Source organism: Pleurodeles waltl, chromosome 2_1, assembly GCF_031143425.1.
Source record: "Pleurodeles waltl isolate 20211129_DDA chromosome 2_1, aPleWal1.hap1.20221129, whole genome shotgun sequence".
Taxonomy (NCBI): domain Eukaryota; kingdom Metazoa; phylum Chordata; class Amphibia; order Caudata; family Salamandridae; genus Pleurodeles; species Pleurodeles waltl.
This window is the reverse complement of record NC_090438.1, coordinates 400749684-400767461: the sequence shown is the minus strand read 5'-3', so window position 1 is coordinate 400767461 and position 17778 is coordinate 400749684.

Below are 17778 nucleotides of genomic sequence, written 5' to 3'. Positions count from 1 at the left end.
AGGGGAACATCCCAGTCGTAATTATTTTCCAAACCATGCCAACTCAGTTGGGACACAGCCATATGCAAATGGATGCACATGAGAAGGAGAATGATCAAGTGTAGTCTATGATTTAATGGAAAGGCTGGGAAGAAATGGTTTTTAAATAAAGAAGGAGAAGTTTTGAAGAAAGAGCACAGCCAGCTCGGATAATGGAGGCATGAGTGAAATTCATGGTATTCTTAAAGGATTTTATTCTTGAATAGGATTGAATAGTGACAGCAGAGGATTCAGGCCAATCACTGACTAGTCAGAAGACTTCCTGTGATGAGTTAATGACATCTCTTAGAATATTAAAGAGAACAGGCTCTTTTGAGATATTCGTAGAACTTTTGATAGCAGACACATATAAAGACCCTCATTGTGACATTGGCGGTAAATCCCACTTACCACCATGTCGACTGCTGCCAACATACCGCCACCGCAGCAGATATCCACCAACCATATTATGACACACACATACCAATCCTTCACTATACAGCCACACACACAAGTCCGCCAGCATAAAGGTCAGTGATAAACTGGCGGTATCCAAACCCACACCATTACGCCAACAGAATTACGCCCACAACATTATGACCCACAAATCACTGCTGCGGACATTCAATGGTGGTAAACTATTGGCGGTACATACCGCCACCCTCAAAATACACACAACCTAAAAAAACAACACTACATTGGTCAATTCCAACTATACACACCTGACACCCATACACACACCACACCCACACCACTAGAAAACACAAACCCACATTACCCACAACCCTTTACAACTACTAACCATTGCCAACAGAGAGAGAGAGACAGCGAGAGCACCCACACAACCAGAGCCACATACCACCATCACCTATACACTACCCATGCACCTCACAACACACAGCCCAACACATCACCCTTCACACCCTAACCCACACCACTCACACCACACTCATGGCACCACAACAACACCCCAGGTTCTCTGAGGAGGAGCTAAGGGTCATGATGGAGGAAATCATCTAGGTAGAGCCACAGCTATTTGGATCACAGGTGCAGCAGATAGCCATTGCTAGGAAGATGGAGCTATGGTGGAGGATAGTGGACAGGGTCAATGCCGAGGTACAACAGCCCAGAATAAGGGATGACATCAGAAAGAGGTAGAACGACCTACGGGGGAAGGTACGTTCCATTGCAGCAAGACACCAACTAGCTGTACAGAGGACTGGCAGTGGACCCCCACCTCCTCCCCCCCAACTAGCAACATGGGAGGAGCAAGTCTTGGCAATCATGCATCCTGAGGGCCTGGCAGGAGTAACAGGAGGACTGGACTCTGGTAAGTCAACTCTCAATTACTACCACCCCCTACCTCCATGCCATCACATACGGCCACCTTCACCTTCACTCCCATCACTCTACCACCACCCCACATCCCACCATCACAACCCACTCATCCCATGCCAAGCCCTGCATGCAAACCAATGCATGGACACCCCTCACAGACCTGCATGGATACCTATCACCACAGCATGCACACTAGAGAGAATCACCTAGCCCACCACATAACAACTCACACAAGGAAAGGCTGCCAGAGCAATCCCAACCAAATAGGACAACACACCCATGCACAAAATGTCACACACAGAAACAATAACACTTCATTTACATCCCCACAGGTAACCCAGCCAATGTCACCGGCGAAGAGGTGCCAGCAACATCCAGTCCCCCCACAGAAGAGGCACACAGTGATGACAGCAGCTTTGGTCGTCTGGATCTGGATGACCAACCTGGCCCATCTGGGACCTCCGTACAGTTGGTTCCCCAGGCACACTCTCACACCACCACGGAGCCTCCCCCCTCAGTAAACACCACCAGAGCACCCACCCAGAGGGCTCATACCTCTGTCCCCAGGACACGTCAATCAGCAGTGTGTCCACCACTACAGGGACCCCAGGGCACCTCACAAACACAGGACAATCAGGGACATGGGGTCAGTGGCAGTAGGCACACAGTTCAGGGTACAGAGGCACAGGACAACAGGGAAGCTGGGAGGACTGCTACTGCTATGCGACAGGGGAGGACAGTCCCAGGGAACCGACCCTCCAGGAGGCACTCACCACGATCCTGGGCGCATACCAACATCCCCTGGATATGCTGGGCCCGATTCTGGACAAGTTGCAGGAGAACATGCGGCTGCAGGAGGGACAGTATCTAGGGATCAGGGAGGACTTGAAGGACATCAACACCACCCTGGCCTCCATTGCAGGGGTGCTGGCAGACATGGCCAACAGTATGAGGGAGCCATCCACCTCCGCTGCCGCTAGTGGACAGGAGGCCCTGCCATAGGACCAACAGGCTACTAGCACCCCTCCCCCTGCAGGAGGAGAACCACCCAGCAAACGTTCCCTGCGATCCAGGCAGAAGCCAGAGACTATTGCAAAGACCCCGCCAGGAAATGAGACTCTCATGATTGTCACCCTTGTGTCCCACTTTGTCACCCTGCCCACCTTCAACTGCCATTTCTCCCCTTCTTATGCCCCCTTGGACAATGCACCTGTAATACAAATAGACTGGGCTCTAACCTGGACTTTCCTCCATCATCACCCCAGCCCATTCCACTACCCCCTCTTCTTCAGAGCACTCAAATAAACACACGTTGATAAAATACAATTATGGTGTAAGTCAAATGTTCAAAATGTATTCGTTTAACCAGGTTCAAACATTGCAATTCAACTGTGCAGTAATGTTTACATTGGAAAGACTTGTAGTTGGCTGCACTGACCAAACCAGGAACAATAGTGGGGCACCAACGTCCGCAAAAAGAGATGCCAAAGGGTACAGTGAGTGGGCATAGAAGTAGGAATACACAGCCTGCAGTGACAATGTCACACATAAAACTGTCAATGAAATGTGTACTAACACTGTCTACCTATGTCTCATTGGAAGTATTGATGAATAATTGCACTTCTATTGCCCTCTTCGTCTGCCTCCTCATCTTCACTGTCCACAGGATCCACTACTGCCACACGGCCATCACCAGCCTCCTCCTCCTGCAGAAAAGGCACCAGGTGATGCAAGACAAGGTTGTGCAACATACAGCATGCCACGATGATCTGGCAGACCTTCTTGGGTGAGTAGCACAGGGATCCACCTGTTAGATGGAGGCAACGAAACCTGGCCTTCAGGAGGCTGAAGGTCCTCTCGATAATCCTTCTTGTTTGCCCATGTGCCTCATTGTAACGTTCCTCTGCCCTTGTCCTGGCATTCCTCACAGGGGTCAGTAGCCATGAGAGGTTGGGGTAACCAGAGTCACCTGCAAATATCAAGTGATAACTGTCAGCCACACACTCACCCTTGGGGCCCACACCATACCCATACACCAACATCCACTAGGTGGGAGCCAGTGCTCATATTAGCCACACCCTGTGCCTCTGGAGTTGGCCCATCACATTTGGCATGCTGCTATTCCTCAGGATAAAGGCATCATGCACAGACCCAGGATACTTTGCATTGAAGTGGAGAAGTATTGGTCCGCCAGGCACATGATCTAGACATTCGTGGAGTGTAAACTCTTTCGATTTCAGAACACCTGTTCATTTCACCGAGGGGGACAAATGCAATATGTGGTCCATTTATTGCCCCAATGATGTTGGGTGTATGTACCATTGCATAGAAGCCAGCTTTCACTGTGGCCACATCCTCCACATGGGGGAAAATGATGTAGCTGCACATGTGTTTAATCAGGGCAGACAACACTCTGATCAGCACCATTGAGAACATTGGCTGTGACATTCCTGCTGCCAAGCCCACTTTCACTTGGAAAGGGCCACTTGCCAGGAAACGGAGCACTGATAGGACTTGCACGAGAGGGGGGATCCCGTTGGGGTGACAGATAGCAAATATTAGGTCAGGTTCCAATTGGGCACACAGCTCTGTGATTGTGGCCCTGTCAAGTCTATAGGTGAGGATAATGTGCCTGTCCCCCCTTGTTGCCCCCAGGGTTCTGTACATGGGAGGATGTCTCCATCTCCTATTCACGCACAGCGGCTGCAATCTATGGGGCGAAAGAGTGAACAGCTGGTAATTATCTCTACATTCCAACCACTACAGTTCAATGCATATTGTGATTGTAACGTGATTTTGTTGCAGATGTCCAAATAGTGCATTTGATGACTTTGACACAGTTAAATGGCCCCCTGAAATGGCGTCTGCCTGTCCTGTATGGAGGGGCAGGTGGAAATTAGGTAATTCCGCTGATGTTGTACGCCGTTGCGGGAGGCGGTCGAGAACCGCTGTGCAACTCCTCATTGGTTATCATTTGGCCCTATGGGGTCCAGTGGCAAATGGTGATGTACGCCGGTGGTGATGGTACGCACTGCCGTGGAAGTGACCCCCATTTTCAATCTGTGCACTCACTTGCTACTTGACCTTCAACAGGAGAGGACCTACACTGCAAGTGCTGCTGTTACCTGTGTCTGGAACCGGCCATGGCTCGTGTTACTGTGGAAAGGGCCCCTGCATTCACCTCAGTGGAGTTGGAGCGACTAGTCGATGGGGTCCTACCACAGTACCGATTGCTGTATGGGCCTCCAGACCACCAGGTGAGAACACAGTGAGTACGATGCACGGGGCGTGAGTGCATGGAGTGCTGTGTGTGAAGGCCTCATGTAGAGGGGGGTTGGTGGATGTGCCCTGGGCAGCGTAGAGCATGTATGGTGGGCCATATCTGTGCTAATGGGGATGGGAAGGGGCATGGTGAGCCATGAGTGTAACAGGCAGGACGGTTGGACTAATACCTTTCCCTGTGTCTATTTCCCTGCAGGTCAGCGTCCATCAAAAGAAGGGTATATGGCAAGCGGAGCACCCACTGTTGCAAACAGTAGGAGGACCTGAGACGCTGGGCATGGAAGACGGTGGAGGCCCGCTGGGAATGGCCTCCCAACAAGGAAGGGGGTGCCTGTCGAGCCCTGACCCCTCTGATGGCCCGCATACTGGCAGTGGCCTATTTGGACCTAGGTGAGAGCTTAGGGGCATCACAGCAGCCACAAGGGGGTGAGGACAGTGCCCTAATTTACAACTTACACCTAGTGGGGTGGGATCTGGGTGGGGGCGTGGGCCCTGTGGGTGTCCCTAGGCCAGGCCTGGCGTTGCAGAGTAGGTCCCATGTTGGGCAGGATTCTAATGTGAAAGTCCTCCAACCAAGCTAGTAGGCAAACACTACTGGGCAGGGGTCTGTGGGTCTCAAGTATGCTGCACTACCCATGGGCTGGTGACTAGCATTGTGACTGGTAGTGCATTGCCTAATGCATAGGGCTAAACCCTGTGTGTGAGTATGTTGTGTACGCCAACAGTGGTGTTGGTGATGCCATTGACCAAGAGTATCCTTTGTCTCTTCCCCCGCTTTTTGTCTTGTCACCCTGTCCTTATGTGCATTAGCATCATCTGGTGGAGGAGCAGAGGCACCGGCGAACGAGGGAGCTGCATCCCACAGGACCCAGGAGGCCGAATCAACTGAGGGTGAGGGCACCAGTGGGACGGAATGGGAGGGGAGCACCACACCGGAGACTGGAGGGGACAGTTCGGACGCGGATTCCTCCTCCGATGGAAGCTCCCTGGTGGTGGCGGACACCTCTGTGACCACCCCAGCTACAGGTACAGCTGCCACCCCCATACCAGCACTGCCCTCCCAGCAGCCCCTCTGCGAGTTTCCCGTGCCCGCTCACCCTGGAGGGTGGGCATCTCCTTCGCCCCAGGCACCTCAGACCCTGCCCCAGGTAGCCCTGCTGCCCTGAGTGAGGAGGATATTGACCTCCTGCGATCCATCTCTGTTGGGTAGTCAACCATTGTGAATGCCATCCAAGAGCTGGAAGCCCAAATGCAACACTCCAATGCATTTCTGAAGGGCATTCAGACTGGTTTTGCGGCCCAACTGAGATCAATCTAGGCTCTGGCCTCCGCTCTGACGGCAGCCATTGTCCCTGTTTCCACCCTCCCCCTCCAACTTCCTCCACCCAATCACATTCCCCTCATCCCCAACCTATCCCAAGCACACAGGCAGATGAGAAGGCACCCAGGACAACACACAGAAGTGGACATGGCAAACAAGCACCACACTGCATCCCACAGGCATTCACACAAACAACATCCAGAATCAGACATACCAGCAGACACTGCCTCCACTGTGTCCCCCTCCTCCTCATCCTCCACCAACCTCCCAGTTGTGTCTTCACTTACACCTGCATGCACAACATCCTCATCCATTACCACCATCCCCAGCACACCTATCAATACACACCCCTCACTGGTGTTTTGTAGCCATTTTATCCATAGCTCCATGCACGTTATTTTATCACATTAGGCCAAGCCGCTGTGACCTTAACCTAGATCTATTTTATATTTGGCTTCATTTTATTATTGTTAAAATAGCCACTTTTACAGTCTTGTTTTATTTTCAGTTTATCTAACTGTTTTTGCCTAGCCCAGCACTCTGTTCTCACTCGTGATCACTCTGTGCTTTTTCCAAGGCAACAACACAGTACATTGCCGGTGAATGTGGTAGAAGTTTAGGGCCTCATTCTGAGGCTGGCGGGCACTGCCAAATGGCCGCTCCGAGGTCGAAAGACCGCGGAGGCCATTCTGGTTTTCCCGCTAGGCTGGCGGGCGACCGCCAGGAGGCCGCTCGCCAGCCCAGCGGGAAACCCCTTCCCACGAGGAAGCCGGCTCCGAATGGAGCCGGCGGAGTGGGAAGGTGCGACGGGTGCAGTTGCACCCGTCGCGTATTTCAGTGTCTGCAAAGCAGACACTGAAATACAAAGTGGGGCCCTCTTATGGGGGCCCCTGCAGTGCCCATGCCATTGGCATGGGCACTGCAGGGGCCCCCAGGGGCCCCACGACACCCCTCACCGCCATCCTGTTCCTGGCGGTCGGAGCCGCCAGGAACAGGATGGCGGTGAGGGGGTCGGAATCCCCCATGGCGGCGCAGCAAGCTGCGCCGCCATGGGGGATTCCCAGGGCAGCGGAAAACCGGCAGGAGACCGCCGGTTTTCCTCTTCTGACCGCAGCCAAACCACCGCGGTCAGAATGCCCTGCGGGGCACTGCCAGCCTGTTGGCGGTGCTCCCGCATCCCGCGGCACCCCCTACCGCCATCCTGTTCCTGGCGGGAGACCCGCCAGGAACAGGATGGCGGTAGGGGGTGTCAGAATCCCCATGGCTGCGGAGCGCGCTCCGCAGCCATGGAGGATTCACAAGGGCAGTGGTAAACCGGCGGGAGACCGCCGGTTTACCCTTTCTGGTCGCGGCTGAACCGCCGCGGTCAGAATGCCCTCGGGAGCACCGACAGCCTGTTGGCGGTGCTCCCGTGGTCGGTGACCCTGGCGGTCACTGGCCGCCAGGGTCAGAATGACCCCCTTAGTCTCCCACACCGCCGGCGATTCTGCCGCTCAAAATCCAGTAGTCTCATTAGAATAATGAGAGCCTGCGCGACACTGGCAGTCACCACCCACACATCCATGCACACGTCCCCTGTGTCCTCTTCCACTGTGTCTGTGCCCCCTCCTCCCAAAGTACACAAATGCAAGCACTCAGACTCACAACAGCCATCCATCTCACAACAGCATCCAGCCCATGCACCTGCACCCAAACACAGCAGACTGACACCTCCTACCACCACACCCTCTTCCTCCACTCCCAAACCATCTCCCTCTTCCTGCCCCAATGTCCCTAAGAAGCTTTTTCTTGACAACATTGACATCTTCCCTAGCCCTCCACCCCCTGTCCCTCACATCAGCACAGATTGGTCAAAACAAAGGCAAGCACCTCAGCCACACAGTCCATGAGCACAGTAGTGTCCTCAGCTACTCCAGGTGGGAAAGGATCCCAACCACCAGGCAGCCAGACCGAAAGTGTGCCTGCCCCAAGTGCGTTGAGGAAGGGCAAGGAGTCAGCCCCAGCTGCAGGAAGGAAAGGCAAGTAGGCAGCCCCAGCTGCAGGAAGGAAGGGCAAGGAGGCAGCCCCAGCTGCTGGAAGGAAGGGCCAGGAGGCAGCCCCAGCTGCTGGAAGGAAGGGCAAGGAGGAAGCTCCAGCTGCTGGAAAGAAGTGTAAGGGGCCTCCAACAGCTGGCAGTAGAGACAAGGGGCCTGGTGCTGGGACTCAGTCGGAGCCCCCACCACCAACTATGGTGGTGAAGCTGTCCAAGGCTGCAGGGGATGTGCTGGAGCCTCCCCCCACCACTGCCAGCACTGCCAACTGCAGCAGCAGCCCCAGTGGGCAGCCATCCGAGGCTGCAGGGGATGGGCTGGAGCCTCCCCCCACCAATGTCAGTACCGCCACCTGCACCGCCACCAGCACTTCCACCAGCAGCCCCAGGGGGCAGCCGTCCGAGGCTGCAGGGGATGGGCTGGAGCCTCCCCCCATCACTGCCATCTCCACCAGCAGCAGCACCACTGCCACCACTGAGCAGCCGTCACCGCCAGCGGACAGTGTGTAATCCTGCGTCCATGGGCTGTTGTGCGGTCTGGCTCTTGCAAATCCTGTGGGTATGACACCCAGGTGAGAGACTGTAACCTTACACTCCCCATGATCTGCATCACAGGGCATGATTTCCCCTCCAGAACCAGTGGAGAAGCTATCCACTCACCCCATCCTCCCCAAGATGAAGCCCACTGGGCACAATGCCCCCTCCAGAACCAGTGGGAAAATCACCCACTTGAGAGACTGTGGCTTTACACTCCCCAGGACCAGGCACAGGGCATGTTGCCTTCTCCAGAGCATGTGGGCAAGTCACCCACTTGAGAGACTATGGCCTTGCACTCCCCAGGACTAAGCACAGGTCATGTTGCTCCCTCCAGGACCAGTGGTGTTGTACCATCTTCCGGCTGAAGTGCCCCTCCATTCCCCATCCACCTGAGGTGCCTAGCTATTTTTGACCTGATGCCCCTGCAGTGTTCTCTCCATGTTGTTGCAGGAGTGAGGTGGGGACTTGGACTTTGTGATGTGGCCCTGTGGCCCACGAACATTGAGGACTGGGCAGCATCCCTTGATTTGTGAATATGTTAATACTTTTTTATTTGGATGCATGTATTACTAATATATGTATCTTATTACACTCTCTTTTTACTCGATTCTGGTTGTTCTTGCATTATTCCTGAAGGGTACGGGGTGAATGTGTAATGTTAGTGCATCTGCTTGTGTATATGGTGTTGGGGGTGAGGGTGTTGTATGTTGCGTGCATGTGTCACTCTCTTTTTCCTCCCCCCTCCTCTGTGTGCTAGGTGGCAGTACTCACCATGGTTGTATTCGCCGGCTTTCGTCTTCGTAGTGGAGAAGAACGTAGAAGACCATGGGGAAAACATGCAACTCGGGCTCCATGGCAGCGTGGTTCTTCCTTGAGTCTCCAGAGGTGAGTTGTTTCCCTTCTATACAGTGTTTCTGCCAGGCTTTTAATGTCGTTGGTACTGCCCTGGAAAATGTGGTGGATTGGTGTGTCATTATACAGTGAGTGGAACATTGTCTTTCCTCTGTCTGTAGGCGGTTACCGCCGTGGTGCCTGTTGATTTCGCCCTGGCGGTCGGTATGTTAAAGTGGCTGTCTGTCTGAGCGGTTTCCACCATGGTCAAAATTTCATATTTATTACCGCCGGCCTGTTGGCGTTATCACCGCCACTATATCACCAACCGCCAGGGTTGTAATGAGGGCCATAGTCTTGGATGACATGTTCCAATCATAACACCAATGTGTAAAAGTGGCACTTGGCTGCTAATAGCACCTCTGAAGACCAGAGAGAAGAAAAGTGGCTCTACAAAAGCTAAACATTTTTTAGAAGGGCAATACAATTAAATGAAGATTAAATCATGGTGTGATAGATCTCTATTTTACTATCATATAATATCCTAACTAGAATTAAACATGTAGGGGATCAAGGGCCAGAAGCACATCGAGCCATTTGCGACCGGTATAATGCTTTCCGGCATGTACCAAAATGTGACTTTGAGATTCAGTATTAGAAAAGGGAGTGTTTAGGGCATTCCTTCCTAATACTGATTAGCATTGGTATGTATGCATGTTTTGCAATTGGAATGCGGTCCTAGAACATTCATACTCTACAGACTCCATAGAGGAGGCAGAAAATATTGTTTAAGAGCAGGCAGTGATCCCAATTACCACTACCTACTCTTAACAATTTTAAAGAAATCTTTACATTTTCTTTTTGCAATGCATTCCTTATTCCTTTAAGGAAAATGGCCTACATTACAAAAAACATTGCTTTATTTAAAAAGCAGTCACAGCACAGTGGTGTGCTGACTGCAGCAGGCCACCATCCCAGTGATTATAGCCATTCACAATGGGTGCAAATTGCGACCTGCCTCATCGGTGAGGCAGGTCAATTTGTGACCCACTGCAGATCGCTAAATGTGTCTGAGACACATTGTTACATTACAGTTTGCAGATTCACAATTAGGAAATCGCAAACTAGATTCTTTGTACAACTGGCCCCACGTGCCTTAGTACTGGGACTTGGCTTGATTGTGGACCAAATGATTATTGAGCCTAGTTCATCTTCGGAGCTTAGCTTATAAGATTACAAATGGAATCGGTTTCTTGGGCCCCTATTATGAGTGATTCACTGTTTGGTGCTATATTTATCTCACATAATAAATACTGATATCCTGAGGCCTGTTATTTATTGGGGGAAAATATATTTTGAGAGTTTCCCCATAACATTGGAAATAGTGCTTAAATTTTGAAGCTTTCTGTACTTAAATTCACATGTCTCAGTAATTACGAGGCATGTCCCCCGCTCCCGCGTGGATTTCAGCAGATTTTACTTGTCAAAACTGACCTGGGAAAAATTGCAAAGGTCATTACACAATTCCATTAGTTGTAATTCTGAAATGTGTGGCTATAGACATAGCAGAAAGCATCAGTCTATTGAGTAAAAGAGCCTGAGGTCCTTATTCATCAAAGTTTTGCGTCACCCATGCCCCACGCAAGGTAACACAAGAGTGACACAAAACCTGATAGAAATTTACCAAGTCAAGCAAAGCCACCTTGCGTGGCTGTGCGGTGCTTGGTATAAGAGGGGTAAAGCAAAGCAGCGCAAGTCGCTGCCTTGAGTAACTTCGCCCCATGGAGGCATCCCATGGGTGGGGTGTGGTGTTTCCATACGTCCACCCAATGGAACTTGGCGCATTCCCAGATTTACCATTAGTGGTAGACCTCGGAATGAGCCAAAATGCTATACCTACCCAGGGGAGGCGGAACGAAGAGAAATATCTTTATTTATTTTTGTTTTTCCCTCTATCTATGTGTGTTGTATTCATCAGCACACATAGAAAAAGGAAAATGCCTCAAAGGATCGTTTTTGTGCAGAAAGGTACCCCTCCATGGACAAAAACAAATCTGCCTGCAACACAGGCACCCTTGCACCATGTACAAAGGTGCTTGCGTTGACGCTAGGCAGCACATAGTGCAACAGCGCAAAGAGAGGATAGGAATGCACCATAGAATGTTAAATATGGCACATTCCTGCCCTTTCCCTGTCACGCAAGGCTGTGCTGCTTTGCTTGATATTTTGATAAAGATGCCTCTAGACAAGCTGGTAGCTCATCCCTCTTGAGCATACAACTCGACCCTTCCTGCCTCTTCAAAGATAACATGAGTTACGTCAGACCACCAAGAGAAAAAGGTGACAGTGATCCAATATTTATGTTGTGGAGTGTTTTATAGTTTATTTTTAACTTCACATGTATATGTTCTGCCTGCACATATGATTGTGGAATCTGCCTATTTGATAGATACACTCAGCCCACATGAGACGTACCCTGTATATAGTTGATCTATGCAAACAGTACAACGAATCAAATGCAGCTGTTATTAAAATGTGTAGTTGTTGTTCCTGATCGATGGGCTTTCAATAATTCTTGTAGGCTTGTGTGCGTCTTTTTCATTTGATGTATCTAATGCTGCTTCTTAGTATGAAGAGAACCATGCAATAGAAGCCATCTTTTAGTTCAAGAGTCTTGCACAGAATCTGCTCTTTGTTTTCAATCAATATCTGAAGATGTACTGTCTGATCCTTTCTCAGTAATTGCTGTTTCTGAGTCCTTCAGAAAATATATATTGTGCGCATTAAAAATACTGGCAGTGAATTTCATATTTCTATCATACTTTCTCTGGTTATTAAGCACTACACTTCGAATGGTTTTTAACATTTTGAGACGGCGATAGATCTGTTTGGCCTCATGACCTTTTAAAAGCTTTAATTCTTAAAGGCTTATACTTCGATTATTTTTTTGGAGCTGTTAGCCTTACAATATAGCCTGTTAAACCGTTCCTCATCATAGATATTGCGACTGTACTCGGGGCTTTTAGGCTTCTAGAATCTTCTTTATTCCAGTAGCAAAGCTTGTGATGTCCTATTTACACTTAACAGGTATGGTGCCGTGCAATCAAGCATTAACAAGCCCTTTTCACTTAGCAGGAGGGCAACTGTAATAATTGAAGATTTTGTTGCAAGTCCTTACGTTACAAACAGAACTATAGAAAATGTTAAACAAGTTTTGTGTGTGTGTGCGAGCGTACATTCAATTAAAAAAATAAAATTAAAGTGGTGCTATAGTTAGGTGTTGAAAGTGACAAGAACGAACAATGAAACACGCAAACACCACTGAAATTCATCAGTTGTAGTTTAGTCAACTAACTGTAACTTGTACCTCCATCATGCACTGCTTCTGACCGCACATTTTACATCACTCATGTCATATGTACCCAATCCTCTCTCTGCATGCAATAGTTTCCAACATACAATTCTCTGTTTTTGTTTATTTTTTTTTTATGAGGGGCATCACAGTACTCAGTAATTTGAACAATACTGTTCATAAGATATGAGTGATGTCATCAATGATATCATTTAACGTGTGATAAGTGATGGAATATGTGAGGTTATAAGCAGTGCATGATGGGCTTAAATGATAGTAAGTTGAAAAAAGTATAAGTGGTGTACTTTAGTTTTCTTTTTCTTTTAAAGAAGCCCAATTAGAGGGTTTAACCGCTTTCCTTACTCACCAATGTGATGTGGGACGCAGAGTGGAGGTACTATTTCCTTTACTTGTAGGCATATTAGGTGTTAGTTTCAATAGGTGCCTGGCTCTTGAATAGCTTGGTCACCTTATTGGAGGGTTCTCCCTCCTTTACCTCTATTATATGTGTTTACCTTTCAGACTGTCTTTTGACTTGAATTCCAGTGTTTTTGCCTCAAAGGAGAGCCTTTAAGATCAAGTTGGAGTAGCTGGACATTTTTATTTTAATTGCCCCTGTTCTATTGACTGAGCGTGGCATTGCTTCACGGCCTTAGCTGCACCTTCTTCTATGGTGGGCTTTTTAAACCAGATAGCAGTGTATCCGTGCAGCCATGATCCCAATCAGAGCGTTTGACCACCATCCACACTCACCTCTCTCTGGTTGGACTCAGCATAGTGGAGGCACTATTACTTTACCTTGTAGGCAGTCCAGTTGCTAGTTTCAGGAGATACTTGGCTCTTGGTTAGCTTAGTCATCATCTTGGAGGGTTACCGCTTTAATATTTTTATTATATGTGTTTACCTTTCACACTGTTCTTTTAACTTGTATTTACTTTCCACTATTCTTGCCTCAAAGGGGAGCCTTTGAGTCAAGTTGGAGTAGTTGGACCCCAGTTTGTTAGTTATTTTAATCCCCCTTTCGTTTTATTGGCTGACGCATGGTGTTGCATCACTGCCTTAGTTCCCTTCTATGGTGAACTTTTAAAGTTGGATGGCAGCATGTCTGCACAGTAGACATGCTCAGTGTTAGAGCAGCTGGTGCACATAAGGCAAGCCTGCCTGCACTCATCCGCATCAAGAGAGTGCACTTTGATGGTGCTTTTCCTGAGAGGAATTAATGAAACTCAACAGTTCATGTATTCTTCTACAACTTGACATTTGTGATATAAATACAAATTTGTTTTGTCAGAACTATAGTTTCTCTACAGTATACAGCCCTATCAATGGCAGCTTGCTTACCGGTTGTGCACCTGCCACTCCTACAGAAGTATTTGTTTACTATCAGATCCCTCATCTCACTTACTTTCCCATTAAAGCAAGGCCCTGTGTTAAAAATAATCTTAATTTGAAGATGTATTTCAGACTCACAACCCAAATAATATATGTGTTATTGAAACCTGGGGCCTGCATATCTTCAGACCCAGAGCTAGTTACAGCCATCTGGTCAGACTATTCCATATTTAGGCATGAACATCTGAACAAATGCAAAAGTGGGCTTCATTTAGTTTTCCATGACATCTTGCAGGGTAACTTTCCCCCAATTGTTTCATCACATTGTAAGACAATACTTTTTAAGTAAGAGAGTGCTGATACTTTCACCTCTTCAGGATTACTCTGAACTTAAAGCATGTTTCTTCCTGCCTTTGAAATGTTATGAGAACCCTTCCTACATACAGCCAATTTTACCATAATAAATGCTTTTAGCACACATTTAGAATTGATTAACAGCACGGAAACAGATTTAGTCATGGAAACTATAGCTAGTTTTAATTTTTATCAGTGACTCAATACTTCTACCAATCTGCTGGATGCCATCTTCTCTACTGACCACACTCTTACTTGGCCCATAAAGTTCTTTGTTTTAACCTCCAAATTAAAAGGAAATCCATGCTGGTGATGCCCCTTATTAGAAATGCCAATCTCACACATGGCACAAAGTCACCCAAGATAAGTTTAGTTCTGCTTTGGCAACCAGGTTTGCCATGACACTGATTTGACCACTAAAGATTTATCAGAGTGGATAACTGCAGCACTTGACTCAAAATCTCCAAACCAATCTGACAGCACTTTGGTTCTGGGAAAGTTTTAGAGCGCTCAGGCAGAAATACCAAAGACAAAAATCCCTTAAAGAAATGTGAAATATAAACATATTATTCATGATGATAAGGCCTAAAACTCTTCCAAAAACCTTTTCTTGATGATCAAGGTTCTTACTTGCCCCTGCAATACCATGTACATTGAAATCTCTCATTCATTCTATGACGATTTAGTAAATTGTTTTCAGTCAATGGTCAATACAATGTATCAAGACATCTCTTCACCTAAACAATCAGCTCCAGCAGCCTTTTCTGATCTAGTAGATAGCGCACAAGTTAAATTGGTTCATAAGAAATGTATTAATTTCAAGGAGCAGCAGGTACAGGCTGTTATCTGTATCACTAAGGGGGTCATTCTGACCTCGGCGGTAAAAGGCGCTTACCGCCGGTCAGAAGACCGCAATAACACCGCCGCGGCCGCGTTAAACCGCCACAGTCATTCTGACCCGCAACTTGCAAACCGCCAAAAACCCGACATCCACAAAAGTCCGCCACACCAAAGGTCAGCGAAAAAATGGCGATGACCAAACCTCCACCGTCACGCCAACAGAAATACGCCCACACTATCACGACACACGAATCCACGCAGCGGTCTTTCAAATGCGGTATTCCATTGGCGGTACACACCGCCGCGGTCAAAATACACACACACATAGAAAACTCAGACACATTGGTCATTTTGAAACACACACACCTGATACACATACTAACACCACTCCCACACACCCAACACAATATAAAACACACACCCACATCACCCACAAACCCCTACGACCCGAAATTATTGACGAAGGCTAGAGAGAGCACAGAATAGACAATCCCACAACACAGAGGCACACAACACCATCACCCACACAGAATCCACGCACCAAACACCACACACCACCACACGCACCACACTCATCACCACAAACGCCACCCCACACCTCATCCACACCACCCCATGGCACCCCAAAGACACCCCAGGTTCACTGACGCAGAACTCAGGGTCATGGTGGAGGAAATAGTCCGTGTAGAGCCCCAGCTCTTCGGGGCACAGGTGCAGCACACCACAATTGCCAGGAAGATGGAGCTATGGCAAAGGATAGTGGACAGGGTCAACGCGGTGGGACAGCATCCACGCAATCGGGATGACATAAGGAAGCGCTGGAACGACCTATGGGGGAAGGTGCGTTCCATGGTATCAAGGCACAACATTGCGGTGCAGAAGACTGGCGGCGGACCCCACCTACTCTCCCAGAATTTACAGCATGGGAGAAGGAAGTCTTGCACATCCTGCATCCTGAGTGCCTCGCAGGAGTAGGCGGAGGAATGGACTCTGGTAAGTCAAATCTTCACTACTGCTTCCCACCCCCACCCCACCTGCATGCCAGCACATACCCCCATCCTCTCCCCCACCCCCATCACACCAACTCCTTGCAAATGGCTCACCATCACAACCCACCCATCCCAACACCAAGCCCTGCATGCGACCACAAAGCATGGACACCCATCACCAAAGCATGCCCACTGCACACACACATCACCCCCACAAGCCACCCTCACAAAAGCCCCCACAAGGGAATGCCTGCACTTGGGTACACGGACACACACCCATCACACGAAATGCCACACACAGAAGCAATAACCATACCTTTATACCCCTGCAGGACCCGAACGCCACCATACCGCCACAGAGGGTACAGAGATGTCCATCCCACCCCCAGAAGAGGCCCCCAGCGATGACAGCAGCTCTGTCTCCCTGGACCCAGATGACCAGCTCGGCCCATCGGGGACCTCTGGACAGTCGGTTCCCCACAGACAGCCACAGGCTACACCAGACCCAACCGCCTCTGGGAACACCAGCAAAGCTCCCACCCAGCGGGCCCATGCCTCTGTCTCCAGGACACGTCAATCAGCGGTGTGTCCACCACTACAGGGCACCCAGGTTGACCCACCACCCCAACAACAACAGGGACCTGGGGGCAGTGGTAGTGGGCACACCGTCCAGGGGACAGAGGCCCAGGAACACAGGGGAACTGGGAGGGCTGCTGTGCGACAGGGGGGGGATAGGCCCAGGGAACCGACTCTCCAAGAGGCCCTCTCCTCCATCATGGGAGCTTACCACCACTCCCAGGAGACGATGGCGATGGTACAGGCCAGGTTCCAGGAGATCCAGGCACTGCAGGAGGAACGGTACATGGGGTTCAGAGAGGAACTGAGGAACATTGGTTCCGCAATGGGGACCATCGTCGTGGCCCTTAACCAGATAGTCACCACATTGCGGGACCATGTGGCACCCCAAAGGGCCCCTGTCACTAGCCCAGGCCAGGAACAGCCTACCACCTCCGCCGGCGCTAGTGGACAGGAGGCCCCCACACAACGACAGGCCACCAGAACCCCACCTCCTGCAGAAGAAGAACCACCCCGCAAGCGGAACCTGAGATCTCACAAGAAGACAGAATAGGATTGCAAGACCCCTGCCAGCATAAGATACCCCCTGATGTCATCCCACTGTCCCACATTGTCACCCTGTCCAACCTTTAACTGCCCCTGCTCCATCCTTCCACAGGCATATGGACAATGCACCTGTGAGACTGAGAACTGGACTCTGCCATGGACATTACTCCACCCCCACCCATCACCGTTTTACAATCATGTACCTATATGTAGCACTTAAAATAAATCACTTATTGCACTTAAAATAACAGGAGTCTGCTTGTATTCTTAACAAATGTATTACACATAACGGTGCAATAATGTCCAGTTACTTTGTGATGACAACATACCAATTTCAATAAGCTTTAGTCCATGGGCAAACAAAGCAGAAGTCACGCAGTGGGTCATACAGCTCTGAAAAGGGAAGGGAAAGTCACAAATCAGTTAACAGGAA